Consider the following 6,205-nt stretch of genomic DNA (forward strand, 5'->3'; position numbering starts at 1 on the left):
AGCTTATTTGGTAGTTTAGTAGGTTAAATAAGGTTTTAAGGTGTTTTGGTAGCTGTTTGGAGGTTTGGAATGCTTGGATTGGTGCAAAAACATAGAAAAATTTTGAATAACAGAGTACCATCCACGCGTACACGCACTGCACACGTACGTGTGCATCAAGCATTTTCGACCATCCACACACACGCGTACATGGCGCGTACGCGTGGTTGCGAAAATTCCACCCCCATCCAAAATCCCGAGAGTTAGGCCTGCACTGTGCGAATATTGGGCCTAAGGCACAAACCAACCCGCTCGTGCGCGCACCTGGCGCGTACGCGTCCTTGATGCTAATTGTGCAATGCACGCGCACGCACGCTGTATGCGCGGGCACCGATAGCGCCACCTGCCCTCCTGGTACATGTTCCAGAGAGTTAGGCCAATCTTGGGCTGACACTATGTCCCGCGCATAATCCCACCCACGCGTGCGCGCACCTAGCACGTACGCGCCCTTCGGCCAAACTGCGCATCGGCGCGTACACGTGCATGACGCGTTCGCGCCGGTAAAAAAAAGTTTTTTTTTCCTCCTCTTCCATTTTCTTTTGTTTATTGCATTCGTATACTTCTATTCTTTACATTTCAATTTTGTTTTTATAGCTTGTTTTCATTTTATTTTCTAAGTTTCTCATTTTAATAATGGTGTTGAAGTTTCTTATACTCAATTGTTGAGAATTTTTGCATTGTTTTGGTGCTTCGTGACTTGTTGCATTAACTCTAATGTTTGTTCTACACACGAGGTTAGTGCTTTAGTCCTTCCTAACTCATTATCCTTTGTTCGTGAACTTCAATATCATTGAGTTAGGATGGGACCAATTGCTCTCCTGCTTATCACTAATATTGTTTGTGTCAATTCTTATTTGATCTTGATGCTCAATATGCTCTTCATACTTTGACTTTACTCTTGCATCAAGTATTAGTTAATATGCCTTAGCTTACATTATTTTCTCACTCACATGTTGTAGTTACCATGTAGTAGAGAACTTTACTCTTATTTGGCATTAGCCCTGATGAGCGGATAATTTATACGCTTTTTGGCATTGTTTTTACATAGTTTTCAGTATGATTTAGTTAGTTTTTAGTATATTTTTAATAGTTTTTAATTAAAAATCACATTTCTAGACTTTACTATGAGTTTGTATATTTTTCTGTGATTTCAGGTATTTTCTGGCTGAAATTGAGGGACCTGAGTAAAAATCAGATTTAGAGGTTGAAGAAGGACTGCAGATGCTATTGGAATCTGACCTCCCTGCACTCAAAGTGGATTTTCTGGAGCTACAGAACTCCAAATGGTGCGCTTCTAATTGCGTTGGAAAGTAGACATCCAGGGCTTTCCAGAAATATATAATATTCTATACTTTGCCAGAGTTTAGATGACGCAAACTGGCGTTGAATGCCAGTTCCATGTTGCAGTCTGGCGTTCAGCGCCAGAAACAGGTTGCAAAGTGGAGTTAAACGCCAGAAACAGGTTACAAACTGGCGTTCAACTCCAAGAAAGACCTCTACATGTGTAAAGCTCAATGCTCAGCCCAAGCACACACCATGTGGGCCCCGAAAGTGGATTTCTACATCATTTACTCATTTTTGTAAACCCTAGTAACTAGTTTAGTATAAATAGGACTTTTTACTATTGTATTTACATCTTCGGATCATCTTTGATTAGTTTTATGCTATCTTAGACTTTCATGGGGGCTGGCTATTCGGCCATGCCTGGACCATTAGCACTTATGTATTTTCAAACGGTAGAGTTTCTACACTCTATAGATTAAGGTGTGGAGCTCTGCTGTTCCTCATGAATTAATACAAAGTACTATTGTTTTTCTATTCAATTTAAGCTTATTCCTATTCTAAGATATCCATTCGCACCCAAGAAAATGATGAATGTGATGATTATGTGACGCTCATCATCATTCTCACCTATGAACACGTGCCTGACAAACACTTCCGTTCTACATGCAAACAAGCTAGAATGAGTATCTCTTGGATATCTAATACAGAGGACCGAGTCCGAGATATTGGAATCTTCGTGGTATAAGTTAGAACCCATGGATGGCCATTCCTGAGATCCGGAAAGTCTAAACCTTGTCTGTGGTATTCCGAGTAGGATCCGGGAAGGGATGGCTGTGACGAACTTCAAACTCGCAAGTACTGGGTGTAGTGACAGACGCAAAAGGAGGGTGAATCCTATTCCAGTATGATCGAGGACCTCCAGATGATTAGCCATACAGTGACAGCGCATCGGACCATTTTCGCAGAGAGGATGGAAAGTAGCCATTGACAACGGTGATGCCCTACATACAGCTTGCCATGGAAAGGAGTAGGAAGGATTGGATGAAGACAGCAGGAAAGCAGAGGTTCAGAGGGACGAAAGCATCTCTATACGCTTATCTGAAATTCTCACCAATGAATTACATAAGTACCACTATCCTATTTTATATTTTATTTATTTTCATCCACTATAATTTCTTAAAACAATTTAATCTGCGTGACTGAGATTTATAAGATGACCATAGCTTGCTTCATACGAACAATCTCCGTGGGATTCGACCCTTACTCACGTAAGGTATTACTTGGACGACCCAATGCACTTGCTGGTCAGTTGTGCGAAGTTGTGACAAAGAATTAAGATTATGAACGTGCGTATAAAGTTTTCAGCACCGTTACCAAGGAATGGAACCGTCACGATTTCTGCGCACCAAGTTTTTGGCGCCGTTGCCGGGGATTGTTCGAGTTTGGACAACTGACGGTTCATCTTGTTGCTCAGATTAGGTAATTTTATTTTAATTTTAAGCTTTTTATTTCTTATTTTCGAAAAAAAAATTTTTTTTTCCCTTTGTTTTCGAAAATTATTTTAAAATTTTTAAGAATGAATTCTAAAGTTTCAAAATGGTATGCTGAAGTTTGGCTGGCCATCAAGCTTTAGACTAACCTGGTATGATTCCTGGAATCTTGATTGAGGACTTTGAATTCATTACTTTCTTTTTCCTACATGTTTTCAAAAAAAATATACAAAAATCCAAAAAAAAAATTAATAAAATCATAAAAATCAAAAATATTTTATGTTGTTTGTTTGAGTCTTGAGTCAGTTTTTAAGTTTGGTGTCAATTGCATTTTTTTTCTAAAAATTTATGCATTTTTCGAAAATTCATGCATTCATAGTGTTCTTCATGATCTTCAAGTTGTTCTTGGTAAGTCTTCTTGTTTGATCTTTAAAATTTCTTGTTTTGTGTGTTTTGTTGTTTTTCATATGCATTTTCAATTTGTTAGTGTCTATACATGAAAAAATCTTTAGGTTTGGTGTCTTGCATGTTTTCTTTTCTTGAAAATTTTTCAAAAATAAGTTCTTGGTGTTCATCTTGACATTCAAAGTGTTCTTGGTGTTCATCTTGAAACTCATAGTATTCTTGCATGCATCTTTTATTTTAATCCAAAATTTTTATGTTTTGCATCAATTTTATGTTTTTCTCTCTCTTCATTAAAAATTCAAAAATCAAAAAAATATCTTTCTCTTTTTCACTCATCAAATTCGAAAATTTGAGTTGACTTTTTCAAAATTTTTTAAAAATCTAGTTTTTATGAGTCAAATCAAATTTTCAATTTGAAAATCTTATCTTTTTCAAAATCTTTTTCAAAAATCAAATCTTTTTCACCTTTCTTATTTATTTTCGAAAATTTTAAAAATATTTTTCAAAAATCTTTTTCTTAATTTTATCTCATAATTTTCAAAAATATTATCAACAATTAATGTTTTGATTCAAAAATTTCAAGTTTGTTACTTGCTTGTTAAGAAAGATTCAAACTTTAAGTTCTAGAATCATATCTTGTAATTACTTGAGTCAAGTCATTAATTTTGATTTTAAAAAAAAATTTCAAATCTTTTTCAAAGCTAATTTTAATCATATCTTTCTATCATATCTTTTTAAATCATAAATTTTTCAAAAAAATTTGATTTTAAAATATCTTCTCTAACTTCTTATCTTCTTATCTTTTCAAAATTTATTTTCAAATCCTTTCTCAACTAACTAATTGACTTTTTGTTTGTTTCTTATCTTTTTCAAAACCACCTAACTACTCTTCCCTATCTAATTTTCGAAAATACTTCCCTCCTTTTCAAAATTTCCTTTTTAATTAACTAATAGTTTTAATTTTTAATTCAATTTCAAATTTAATTTTCGAAATTTAACTTTAAAATTTTAATTTTTATTTTAATTAATTTTTGAAATTCCCTCTCTCTCATCTCCTTCTATTTGTTTATTCATCTACTAACACTTCTCTTCCACCCAAGAATTCGAACCCCTTCTTCTCCTCTGAGTTCGAATTCTTCCCTTCTTCATTCTTATTCTTCTTTTCTTCTAATCACACAAGGGAACCTCTATAATGTGGTAAAAAGGATCCCTATTATTATTTTCTGTTCCCTTCTTTTTCATATGAGCAGGAGCAAGGACAAGAACATTCATGTTGAAGCAGACCCTGAACCTGAAAGGACTCTGAAGAGAAAACTGAGAGAAGCTAAAATACAACAATCCAGAGACAACCATATAGAAATTTTCGAAAAGAAAGAGGAGATGGCAGCCGAAAATAATAATAATGCAAGGAAGATGCTTGGTGATTATACTACACCTACTTCCAAGTTTGATGGAAGAAGCATCTCAATCCCCACCATTGGAGCAAATAATTTTGAGCTGAAACCTCAATTAGTTGCTCTAATGCAATAGAACTACAAATTTCATGGACTTCCATCAGAAGATCCCTACCGGTTTTTAACTGAGTTCCTGCAGATCTGTGAGACTGTTAAGACTAATGGAGTAGATCCTGAAGTCTACAGGCTCATGCTTTTCCCTTTTGCTGTAAGAGACAGAGCTAGAACATGGTTGGACTCACAACCTAAAGATAGCCTGAACTCTTGGAATAAGCTGGTCACAGCCTTCTTGGCTAAGTTCTTTCCCCCTCAAAAGCTGAGCAAGCTTAGAGTGGATGTTCAGACCTTCAAGCAAAAAGATGGTGAATCCCTCTATGAAGCTTGGAAAAGATACAAGCAGATGACCAAAAGGTGTCCTCCTGACATGCTTTCAGAATGGACCATTCTGGATATATTCTATTATGGTCTGTCTGAGTTCTCCAAGATGTCACTGGACCATTTTGCAGGTGGATCTATTCACCTAAAGAAAATGCCTGCAGAAGCTCAAGAACTTATTGACATGGTTGCAAATAATCAATTCATGTACACTTCTGAGAGAAATTCCATGAATAATGGGACGCCTCAAAAGAAGGGAGTTCTTGAAATTGATGCTCTGAATGCCATATTGGCTTAGAACAAACTATTGACTCAGCAAGTCAATATGATTTCTCAGAGTCTGAATGGAATGCAAGCTGCATCCAACAGTACTCAAGAGGCATCTTCTGAAAAAGAAGCTTATGATCTTGAGAACCCTGCAATAGCAGACGTAAATTATATGGGTGAACCTTATGGAAACACCTATAACCCCTTATGGAAAAATCACCCAAATTTCTCATGGAAGGATCAACAAAAGCCTCAATAAGGCTTTACTAATGGTGGAAGAAACAGGTTTAACAATAGTAAACCTTTTCCATCATCCACTCAGCAACAGACAGAGAATTCCGAGTAGAATCCATCTAGCTTCGCAAATTTAGTCTCTGATTTATCTAAGGCCACTCTGAATTTCATGAATGAAACAAGGTCCTCCATTAGAAATTTGGAGGCACATGTGGGCCAGCTGAGTAAGAAGATCACTGAAACTCCTCCTAGCACTCTCCCAAGCAATACAGAAGAGAATCCAAAGAGAGAGTGCAAGGCATTGATATAACCATCATGGCCGAACCTACAGGGGAGGAAAAGGACATGAATCCCAGTGAGGAAGACCTCCTAGGACGTCCAGTGATCAATAAGGAGTTTCCCTTTGAGGAACCAAATGAATCTGAGGCTCATCTAGAGACCATAGAAATTCCAATGAACCTCCCTTGCTCATCAATGAACTGAGTGATCTGGATCAACTGACATTACCTCAGAAGAAACAGGATCCTAGAAAGTTCCTAATACCTTGTACCATAGGCACCATGACCTTTGAGAAGGCTCTATGCGACCTTGGGTCAGGGATAAACCTCATGCCACTCTCTGTAATGGAGAAACTGGGAATCCTTGAGGTACAGGCTG

The 6,205-nt window shown here is 36.8% G+C and overlaps 1 non-coding gene across 1 annotated transcript; it reads right to left on the minus strand.

Moving 5' to 3' along the window:
* Positions 1–4,994: 4,994 nt before the first annotated feature.
* On the minus strand, positions 4,995–5,102 carry LOC148580767 (small nucleolar RNA R71). Its single transcript, XR_015896876.1, has one exon. It is a non-coding gene; the product is annotated as a small nucleolar RNA R71 (small nucleolar RNA).
* Between the last annotated feature and the right edge of the window lie 1,103 nt (positions 5,103–6,205).

Source organism: Arachis ipaensis, chromosome B10, assembly GCF_059453495.1.
Source record: "Arachis ipaensis isolate K30076 ecotype BB chromosome B10, ASM5945349v1, whole genome shotgun sequence".
NCBI classification, from domain to species: Eukaryota; Viridiplantae; Streptophyta; class Magnoliopsida; order Fabales; family Fabaceae; genus Arachis; species Arachis ipaensis.